This window comes from Pipistrellus hanaki (assembly GCF_964339955.1).
Source record: "Pipistrellus hanaki genome assembly, chromosome: 3".
Lineage (NCBI taxonomy): Eukaryota > Metazoa > Chordata > Mammalia > Chiroptera > Vespertilionidae > Pipistrellus > Pipistrellus hanaki.
Genome location: NC_140505.1, coordinates 37,434,879 through 37,447,153, shown reverse-complemented (window position 1 = coordinate 37,447,153; position 12,275 = coordinate 37,434,879).

The window sequence follows — 12,275 nt, the reverse complement described above, 5'->3', positions numbered from 1 at the left end:
CAGCCATTTCTCACAAGGCAAAAACCAGATAAGTGTTATGTGTGGCATTTAAAAAGTCAAACATCCCACAAGGTCACATATGATTCACTTTTTTTTCCCTAAATTAATGCATTATTTTGATGTTCCAGAAAAAAATGTTCTAATACATATTTTCTTTTAGCTTCAACTATTAAGCAATTTAAAATAGAGGCTTACACCACATGCCACTGGGCTGCCAATCTTCAAGATAGATAGGTTCATACGGCATATCTAAGTAGCTGTCTATAAATATGAGATACATAAAAAGGAAAAAAGAAAACAAGAATTTTCTTTAGGATTTTAATTCTAACTGTAATCTGAAGTTGAAAGAAAAGTGTCCATAATGTTTTGTTTTTTCTTTTATAGTTTTGTTGCAGTGGTGGATGTGATGGTAACATATCTATAAAATGTATAATTTTCCATTAACAACATCTGATCTTCTTCATAGAATATAGACCTTTGGCATCAGATCCTGTCCCTAACATACACACACACAGTCACTCATACACACACTCACACCCAATTAAAACATAATGGTCATCAGAAGGTTAGTAGAAATGAACCAATGAGATAAAGAATTTATAGGGAAAGGGGATGGGCCATTTGCCCCTGATGGGCAAAAGCAGACATCTAAAAATCCCAAATAATAAAAAGAGTTGATTTGAATAAAAGCAGAATACAGTTTTGTGTCTTTTAGCTGTCCGTGGTTCCTCACCATAAAAATGGAAATAAATGTGGAGTTTCAGAAACATAAAAGAATATAACTGTGTCTCACATTTGCCTCTCTCTCAAGCTACCTCCACCTCTCCCTTGAGCTTTACATAAGCAGATATCCTAAAATTACAGTCTATCCTCATCTCTCTTTCTTTACTTCCATTCATTCTCAACCCACTGCAAACTGGCTTCCTTCCATAGCACTGCACTGTCTTGGCTCCTAATAATTATCTCCTAATTATCAGCCCAGCACTTGATTTTTTTGGTCTTCAGCCTAGTACAGCACAGGACACTATTAACAAATGGCTTTAAAACCCCCTTTGCATCTAGAATACCTATCTCTTGTGACTCTGGTTGTTCTCCTACTTGTCCTTAATTGTCTGGATTCCCCAGCTTCTTCCCTGCCTTCTTCTCCTACTTATTCTACATTCTTTCCTTGGGCAATCTTCACAACCCTGGCTTCTGCATCAACTACTACACTGAGAACTCTCCCAACTATCTCCTGCCCTCACTGCTCCCCACTGTTCCTCTTCTGTATCTCCAGCTGCCTCTTCCTGTCTGCCTTATTAGTATCTTATACTTGACATGTCCAAAATCTGAATAAAAATGAGTAAATAAAGCAACAATTAAAATCTCTGTCCTCTATTTTCTTCCTTTACATGAGTTATGGCACTGTTTTAGTCTGCTCAGCTGCCATAACAAAGTACCATTTATTTCTCATGGTTATGGAGGCTGGGTTGGAAGTCCAAGATCAGGCTCTGCCTGACTGGCAGTCGGTCACCTTCTCATTGTGTGTTCACATGGGTGTGAGAATGAGAGAGCTACCTGGTGTCACTTATTATAAAGACACCAATCCTATTAGAACAGGGCCCCATCTTTAAGGCCTCATTTAACTTTATCTTCTCAAGGCCCTCTTTCCAAACACAGACACATTGGGGATAGAGCCTCAACATACGAATGGGGTGGTCACAATTGAGTCCATAGCAGGCACCATGTCTCAAGCTAGTTGTCATCCTTGACACCTCTGCCCCACATCCAAATGGACATCCCAATTCATGGGTTCTTGGCCCTAAATTTCTCTTCAGCCCATTCATTCCTCCCACACCTACCTTTACACTTTCGTTTCAGGTCCTCTTATGCCTCACCTGGACCACTTCCTTTGGTTTTCCTGCTGCTCTCTCTCTTTCTTTTCTTTTCTTTTTATTTTTTTTTAATATATTTTATTGATTTTTTTACAGAGAGGAAGAGAGAGGGGTAGAGAGCTAGACACATCGATGAGAGAGAAACATCAATCAGCTGCCTCCTGCACACCCCCTACTGGAGATGTGCCTGCAACGAAGGTACATGCCCTTGACTGGAATTGAACCTGGGACCTTTCAGTCCGCAGGCCAATGCTCTATCCATTGAGCCAAACTGGTTTCAACTCTCTCTCTTTCTTGTCTTTCCACTACAAGTGCTGCCAGTCAGCATTGAAAATAACAAATCTTGTAAGGATGTCCATGCTGACACCATAAACTATTCATGGCACAGTTCCCCCATCTAAACCTCACCTAACCACTCTGGTCTCATTTTCAGTCATTGTTCCTCTGCATCATATCCTGGTCACCCTGGGCTTCTAGATGTCCTCGCGTGTGCTGCCCACCTTCACATCTGCTTACTTCCTTCCTTTATTCGGGAGTTTCCTCTACTTGAGATGTGCCTTCCTTCCTTCTTCACTTGGTGAGTTGATATCCATCTTTCAAGTCCCAGGTTAAATATGGTCTCCGTGCCCTTTGCCCGTGCCCTTAGCTGTCACGTAATCCTGTTGCCACAGCACTTGCCATATTTGCACATAAGTCTCTATTAGACTTGTGGTTCCTCTTAAGTAGTGACAGGCTCTCCTTTGGTGCTGAGCGAGCACCTGAACTCCACCAGTACTAAGTATTGGACAAATGAAAATGGAAGTGCGGTGTGCTGCAGAAATGTCAGACCCAAAAGGTAAATAATTTTAATTATGTATTCATGTGGACCATTTAATTCTTCCGAATACAGAGTATTAGACTTTGAACATAATCAATTCCTTTTAAGTATATAATAATTCTAATTTTTAAAATAAGTAAGGAGAAAACTACCTGGATTGTAAGATCATGTTTTCATTCTAATATATCAATATATATATATATATATATATATATATATATATATATATATATATATATCATAACTAAGATACTTAATGTATAATTCAAGTATGATTTTAAGTCAATTATATGATTCAAGTATGATTTTAAGTCAATTATAAAAAGGCAAGAACCACTATATTTTAGTGTCAGCCAGCCACTATATTTTATTTTAGGTTTAACTTTAAATAAACATAAAAGGAAAAAGGTTACAAATGTCCTCAATTTAAAGCTCCTCCTGGGGTCAATGGCCTGATCGCTGGTCCAGAGCACCAGACTTTTTAAAGATGATCTAAATGGTAGTGGGCTGACATTAAAACAAAAGTCTTCTTAATTAGCCAGAATAAACCTTTGTGCATGTCTAGCTGTATGCTCCCAGAGCAGCATCTCTTTTCACAAGAGTCCTTTGAAATACCTAGAGAGGTGGAAAATACAGACAAACCCACGCGGAGCCCTGTGAGGAGGACAGGGCACAGAACATCAGGCGGCCTTTACAGGAACTGCTTTCTGCCTATTAAGCCAGACTTTCTCAAACGAAGTGGCTGAGGGAAAGTCTTCATTAGCAGCAGTCCTATTGTGAGGAAAATCAAAGGCACAAAAATGATCAGGAATCAAGACATTTCTACGACCTTCGATGGTGCTTAAACATGTCCTATAATTAACATCATTTGGGAGCTTTTGCTTCTTGGTGAAGGGCAGGAAATCACTGTCTCTGAATGAGAGAAATCTCAAACAGGGTAGAGCTAGACTGTCCAGTACCCAAGAATGAGACATGAGCCAACCAGAAACACCCTACTTCTCTCATGATTGAGCAAGGCACCAATCTTGTGACACTAAGCAACAGGTCTAACCATTAAGGCTCAGTTGTGATTGGGAACAGGATGGGGCGTGACATGAGCTTTGTTTCTCCACAGGAGTTCCCAGCTTGGAACTTGTGTTCACGCACTATACGGGGCCAGGAAGCATGCCTGGTTTGTCTTCATGTGTTGGTGCACCCCCAGCCCTGTGCTCATTGATCTCCCTTTTCCTACTTCCTGCTTCCAACACTGCTCTCATATCTCCCCATTGCTCACACCCTCATTGCTTCTCATCTCAATACTTTTCCCTGTGCTCCTCCACTGACTGCAATACCAATTGACATCACACCCCAGCATCCTTTACTCATCAACTTGCTGTTCAGTTCTTAAAATTCAGCTCTGTCATCTCCTCCAGGAAGCCTTCCAGCCCTCCTCCCTGAAGCTGGGTGGAGGAAGGTCCTTCTGAGGGCTATGAGGGAGAACCTGTTCTCTGCCCCTCTTCTAGCTTCTGTTGTTTTCTGGCAATCTTTGGTGTTTGTTACCCAATCTCTGCCTTCATCTTCACGTGACATTTTCCCTATGTTCATGCCTGTGTCTAAAGTTCTACTTTTTACAAGGCTTAGAGCCCACCCTAATAACTTCATTTTAACTTAATTACCTCACTAAAGACCCTATCCCATTCTGAGGTATTGGGAATTAGAGATTCAACGTATGAATTTGGGTGGAGGGGGAACAGGACATAATTGAACCCGTCATAGACCCATCTATGTTTCCATAAAGCCCTTGATATATCTTACTCACTGCTTTACAATTGTCCAAAGTGATGCTGATGTAATAACCTGTTTATTCTTTAACAGGAAAGAATTAACAGGAAGACTAGATAATATCGGCATGCCATTTATACAGCTTTGCCAAACAGCTGCATTTGGCACTTTTCAAGCCTACCCCACTGTTAGACGCATGCCCAGTAAGGTCTGACTGATGCGTGAAGGTGCTTTTCTGTCAGTCACACCTGGGGACAAATTAGTGGCCAGGATGGCCATGGCCACTGTAAGCATGTGAAACCTGAATATTTGAACTTCTAAACAAAGGAGCACTCACTCTTGGTGTTTACTCTCTCTCTCTGGCATGCCGAGTTCCCGGCTCTCCTGTTGCAAGGGTGTGCTCCTCTGAGCCCACGTGGCTCACGGTCTTTTGAGACTCTACCAGTGTTTCCCAAATTTTTGACATATGTGTACCCCTTCTATAATTTTCGTGACATTGAGTACCCCTCGTACTCATGAGAACGTAGAATTAGGCGCAGCTAAGCACGGTGCAGTGCCGATCCCCAACAAACTCCGGTGCAACACGTACCCCCACCAAACTCTTCCCGTACCCCTGGGAGTACACTTACCACACTTTGGGAAATATTGCATGGACCTTAATTTGGATGCTTAACTACACCTGATTGCAACACGAAATGGAAGCTCTGGGCACTGGCCTTGTTTTTGGCCTACTGGATCCCCAGCTGTACCTCTTTCAGGACTGGTTTAAGGAGCCAAGGACTTTGAAAACCAAAGAGTGTAACTTCATGAAAATAAAGCCTTTTGACACATCTCATTCTCCCGTGAGGGCTTCTGAAATTTCTTATTTCAGCAGTGCCCCAAGAGCCTCACTGTTACAGGTGACAGAGGAGTTTGATTGTTCCGGTACCAAGAGGACAATTTCCTTCACTTGACTATGAGCATCTTTGCAAAAGGTACAGTGTCATGTGGTCTTTATACACCAAATGTCCAGCAGGGTGTCTGGCACAACATTGAAAGCAAATGAGTGAATGGCTGAACGAGTAAATAGGGCCTCTGAGAAGAGCCAAAGCATTATGAATACACTGTGTGCAGATTCACTCCAGAGTCAACTTTTTGTGTTTCTTCGTGAGTACAAGATTATACACACATGGCACATGACACATCCGATACGCAGGTATAGTAAGTATGGTTTAACCACCAATCCTTCCTCAGTTGTTTGTGCATAAAGTTTTTTGCCAGCTCTGAATCAGATCTTTCTTTCCCTTTTTTTCTTGCTTTCTGAAACCTCTGTATTTCCCACCCCAATAGAAAGGACCTTTCTCTTTCCATTCAATGCTTTCACCAAGTCAGAGCCCTTTGGTAAATGCAAAGTGCTTCCTGATGCTCCCAGTGCCTAATCCTACTTTTGTTCCTATTGTCTTTGCACAACTGGGTGCACTGGATTTCTCCTTCCCCTGGCACTGCTCTCTGGCACTTCCTGCTTTGCTAGTTCCTCCCCCTGGAGAGGTTTGTGCAGGAAGGGAGAATGCTGCCCAGATTATCCCACTCCCACATTACTTAGAAATTGTTGGTTCTATAATTATTTCGCAATGCTCACTGCAAATATTTGCACGAATATCAGACCCAGCCACTCTAGGGAAAAGGCAGCTTAGCTGACCTTCAGTTGCAGATAAACGCTCCAGCTCTCGTTCCCATGGCATTTGAATTACAAGTGCTTAGAATGTTTTCAAAATCTCTGGGCAATCTCCAAATTTGAGATTGCTCTGCTTCATTCTCATTTATTTACAAGGTCCTTACCTGTGTTATTTACATCTCCAGGAGCTTTTCTTACCTGTCGCTTGGATGGGCCTGATACCTCAATATAACACAATCAAATGGAGAAAAGAAGATATAACGTGTGTGTGTGTGTGTGTGTGTGCGTGCGTGTGTTTGATTTTTTAATACTATGTACTGACCTGATTCTGATAAGTAGTTTTCATAAAAGCAAATACATTAAAATTCAAGAGCAAGAACTGTATCATGAGCACCAGTGTGAGACATCAGTCCATTTGGAAACTTGCTCTTGGTTTATGGAAGGGCTAGATGAACTAACCAGTACAATGACTTAATTTTGGACTGTCTCCAGAGCTCATGCTTGAGAGATTTGAGTTCCAATCTTTCCTCTGCTACTTCCTAGCTGTAGGGGCTTGGGCAAGCTCCTACATTTCTATTACTCTTCTGCAAAATGGTGACATTAAGGCAAGCTAACACATTGGGTTCTGATAATTAAACAAGATAATAAATCATGTTTAAAGCTCATTCAGTAGCTCATGGTACATGATAAGCACTAAATAGGTGTTATTTAATATTATTAATGTGTAGAAATTTGTCTGGCTCCTCGGTGTTCATAGTCTTCAAGAACAGAGTCCAGGAAACTTAATTTTCTGGTAGGTTCTGATTTTTTTTGCTTTTTTTTTTTTCCATGGTTATGGATGATTCAAGTGGTGTATTTCATATAGTTGTATAAAAAAGGCAAAATACATAATAAAAAACACAAGTGAATCCTGTCCATTTTTTAACTATCTCCTGTATCCCATGATTTTATACTGCCCTCACCACTACAACTGTAATTTATGCAGCCACCATCCCTCAACTTGGACTATTAAAATAGCACCATCCTAGATGTCCTCTCTTGCCTTCAGTCTATGCCTTACAAGGCAACCAGGTGGATCTTACTCATTCTTAAGTCATAGCAATTCTCTCTTCTGTTCAAAACTCTCCCATTATGCTTAGTGTATAATCCAGAGTTTTTAGGAGGTCTACCAGCACTGCACCTTATGAGCCCAGCCTACCTTTCTGACTTCAGCTTACTAGGCCCCAGTCATACTGCCCTCCTCCATACTTCTTAAACCCACTTAGATCATTTCCATCTTATGTCCATTACATTTTCTATTTCTTCCACTTGGAACCACCCTCCCCTACATTTCCACATGACTCCCTACCCTGCCACATCCCAATTTTTGCTCTAATGTTCTCTCCCCAGAGAAACCCTCTCTGACTTGATCTAAAATAGTTTGGTCTCATCAATCTCTAGCTCTGTGTCCTGCTTTAGTTTTTCTTCATAGCTCACATAGCTAACAAGTAACGAATATTTGAAAGTCCAAACTTAGATTGCATAAAGATTTTGATGGAAAACCATTGACACATGGCTTCATTTAAGTAAGGGTGTCACATAAAAAGGGTCACCTTTTTTTTATTACTTCTATTGCAGTGGAAAGTAGTGATTGGATAATGGGAGACCTGTTAGGCAACTGTATCAGCAGATGAGTCAAAGTATTATGATAGCATAAGAAGTGCAGGTGGAGAGATATAGCTGCACTTGAGAGATGATTAGGAGAAAAATTAACTTGGCAATGGACTGGCAACATGGAAGAGCAAGGTGAGGCTGCATAACTATCTCATTGTAGTTCAACGAGAGCACTGATCATCCAGTAGGGGACTATCTAGGAAAGAGAAAAATGGAGACAGAATAAATTTCAGGAGAGAATTATGGGTTTGATTTTTGAATACTGAATTTGAATTGCTCGTAAGATATTAAATAAAAGATATCTGAAAGTAATTGGATATATGGGTCTGGATCTGGAGATGTAAATTTATATTTCATAGGTATGTTAAAAGTAATTGGTGCTTTGGTCGTCAACTAAAAAACCAATGGACAGCATAGGATATATAGTCAATAATATTGCAATAACTATGTATGGTTTTAATTGAGTGCTAGACTATTTGGAGGAATGACTTCATAAGTTATGTAAATGTCTGACCACTATGCTGTACACCTAAAACTAATATAATATTAAATGTCATCTGTAATTGAAAATTTTAAAAAATTTAAATAAAGTTTGTATCCTTAAACAAACAAAAGCCATTGCAGACTGAGAAGAGAATGGCCTTTAAATTATACTATTTACAATACAGTTAGAATAAACTAAGTGAGTAAAAGACCCTGAATGGGAGCAGCTTAAGAGGCAGGTGAAAAACCTGGAAGAGGTTGTGACACAGAAATTGAGGAAGGAAGTTTCTATAATGGATGAGGTAATCAACAGCAACAAATGTTGCTGAATGAAAAAATAGCTATTGCATTTAACAAATGGAAGGCCATGTTAGTAGAATAGAGGCAGCTCCAATACTTTCCTCCAAAGGATCTGCTTTGATGTTGCCCTTGCAGGGAAAGAGAAGACACAATGGGGAGAAAGGGAAGAAGAGAGAAGGTCTTGGACAAGGAGGCTGAAGGCACAAGTTGAAGATGAGGATGACGTGTGGCCAGCTATGATTTTGACATCAATCAATAGATTGTAGTTGGCCTGTTAGTGACAGCTGCTCTATTCACACTACACCCATCCCCCAACCCCACACAGGGCCCAGTGTAATGTTCTGAATGGTGGTTCATTAACTGAGCACCCTCCAGGCACTGTGTTCAATGACACACTGTTCCACCTCCCACAAAGTTCACCCTCTGAAGGGACAGAGAAGTGGACATTGATAGCAAACTTTAAAAAAAAATAAATAAATAACAGTTCTATTGACCATACAAATATAAATTCAAACCCAATCAAATACTCTCACTTTTCTATCCCAATTTCCACTTCTCATTACTGGGGAATTAGAAAAGGCTGTCATTCCCTTTGGGTAGACAAACTCCACAGGCCCAGGGAGTCCACACAACTGTTCATGGAGTCCCTGTTCATTGTATACACACCACACATCTAGAACCCAAGGGAGGAGGAGTTGAGGTTTATTCTGGATTTTTAAGAGATATGTATGGTAGCATCTCTGGATACATTATTTGTTAACTTATAGGGGAAAATAGAAGGTATGGGGGCTGGATATCCCTTTGTATTTTTTTTTTTTTTTCAAAACACCCATTCGAAGATTCCAAGTGTTAACAAAATTTTTGTTAATGTTATAAGTATCTGTCTAGGCACCTCTGCATGTTAATGGATATTTCTACTTAATCCAAATGACAGAGTTCTACATGTCAAATAAAAAAAAAAAAGAAGTTGTTCTATTGTGGTGTTCCATTTTACTAATTCAAAAACCTGACATTTCCGGAGGAGCAGCGACAAGTAATTTCACAATGATAAATTTTTCAAGACAAAATACTCAGCTCTACGGAACTCAGGAGTAATTTGAAAGGAAGATAAACAGCTCCTACACTTAGTGGGTAAACAAATGTGGCAGGATAATTTGTTGAGACCATATTTTCTGGCATACAAGACGACTTTTGAAACGAAAAAAAGTCAACCAAAAATCGTGGGTCGTCTTATACGCCGAGTATATCCCGAAAATAGGCGAATATAGGCCTAAACCTATGTTTAACTGTAAAATTAGGGGGGTCATCTTATATGCCGGAAAATACGGTATTAATTTGTGGCTGTTTGTTCTTGCTCCTATAGGAGCCTGGAAAGATTGAAAGAATTGTCCTCCTCCTGGGCAAGAAGGTGGCCATGGTCTCCATGCAGACGCCTTTGCCTCTGTGATTATCAGTGTCTCTTTTTGAAGCCTACAATCAAAGCTGCTGAGCACCCCTCCATTAAAAGAGCTGTAGCCACAGAGAGCAGGAAAACCAGAGTGGCCTGCACCGGGTGGGGGGAGGAGGGGAAATGGAAGAAGAAATTCTCCTAAGATGTCAAAAGGGAGGGGATTGTGGTGATTCTGTAAGTGGCAGAGAACAGTGTACTAAATGTTCACAGAAGCCCAAGAGTATGGGCAGATCAGAAGGATGCTGGAGAAGCGGTCCTAGGTTTCCCTAAACAGTTTCATATGAGCTGCTTTGGTCATCAATAATCAATGCTGCAATTCCAGCCTCATTCCCAGTGTTACCCTAAGTTGTGAGAGCTCTAAACCTGCACTGGTCCAGGTTTCACCCCCTAGCTAAACAACCTTAGGTTAAATTATTTGCATCTCTTCTCATAAAGAGGTGAGGTGTATACTTCTCCATCCCTTGAATCTGGCTATGTCTTGTGACTCGCTTTGACTAATGGAACACAAGTAGAACCTCACAAAGTGCTTGCTCATTAGGGCTTGTCTTCTCTTGCTGCTTCTGGGACACTTTCCCCAAGGGCAGAAGCCTGGGATTGCCTGCTAGATACTGAACCAACATGACCCAGTGGCCCGCATTACCAGAGCCAACCACCAGACATGTGAGTGAGGCCATCTGGAACCACAGCCCCCAGGTGCCTTGTCCTCAGGTGACCCAGCTGTGCAACCATATGAGTGAGGTCATATAAAGACCAGTAGATGAAACATCCAAGTTGAGCTTAGACCAAATTGGCAAGCCATGGAATCAAGAAATAAGTCTTGGGGTGATTTTTTATGCAGCAATAACTGATGCCAAGTTATAACAAGACAATGTTCTAGGTACTCTTTTACTCCCATAGCATTACTCAACTCGTGCTACTCGCCTCTACCTGCAACCACAGGAGCAATGCAAAAGCCCCAGTACCAAATTAGCCAGGGCTTGCTTATAAGTTGACAGCATTTTCAAGTCACAATATGCTTTGGGTACAAGTTTTCCTTCACAGAGCTTATGTTAATGTTTATGCCTCCATACTCCCCTTCTCAGAACCTTCCCCACCCTGGACTGTTTTCATCCTGTTAGACCTATCAATGTTCTTATCTATAGTAACTTTATTTCCATGGCCTGTCCTGAAAATGGGCTTGAACGAGCCACTCTGGCCTACCCCAATGTCTTTCTCTTGACCCTGGGTCTCAGGGTGTTTTGAGTTAAACAGTGTACACCCAAAATTTGTATGTTGAAGTCCTAACCCCCAGTGCCTCAGAAAGTGGCCTTAGTTTGAAATAGGTTCTTGCTTGCACCTGTAATTAGCTAAGATGAGGTCATACTACAGTGAGCCCCTAATCCAATATGACTGATGTCCTCATAAAGGGGAAAATTTGGACACAGCCACACACAGGAAGCATGCTATGTGAAGATGAAGTCAGAGATCAAGGGGATGTGCCCATATCTGAGGAACACCAAAGACCAGCCAACAATCAGAAGCTATTGGAGAGACAGGGCACGGATCCCTCCCAAGTAACCCACAATATTTGGATTTAATTTAAAAAAATAAATTTGCAATGAATACTATAAAAATAAATATATTACTCACAATTCAGGTGTTCTTGAATATTTTCAGCTTATGGTGTGCCTTCAGAGAGCATGGCCTGCTGACAAGTTGACAGCAAACTTCTGGCCTCCAGAAATGAGACAATAAATTTCTGTTTACCAGAAATTTGTGGTACTTTGTAAAAACAGCCCCAGCAAATTAAACCATAGGAAAAAGGTTCTAGGGGGCCCAGTTCCTTGCCACCTAGAAAATCTTGATTTCTCTATACAAATTGCTATAGTCCCTTCTCCAGATCCTTAATTTGCTAAGCAATGTAAAATAAAAGGCCTGGTCGAACAATTTTCTCAAGTCAATGGTTACTGACCTGCCACTCACATAAGTTCCTTTTCCTATTAAAAAAAATTCTGATGGCCCAGCCAGTGTGGTTCAGTGGTTGAGTGTCAACCTATTAACCAAGTCCTGGTTTGATTCCAGGGTACATGCCTAGGTTGTGGGCTAGATCCCCAGTGTGGGTTATGTGGAAGACAGCCAATCAATGATCCTCTATTATCATTGATGGTTCTCTCTTTCCCTCTTTGTTCCTCTCTAAAAAAAAAATATATATATATATACAATTTCTAATGAACCTGGAAGACATTTGCTAAGTGAAATAAGTCAGTCTCAAAAAGATAAATACTGCATGATGCCACTTATATG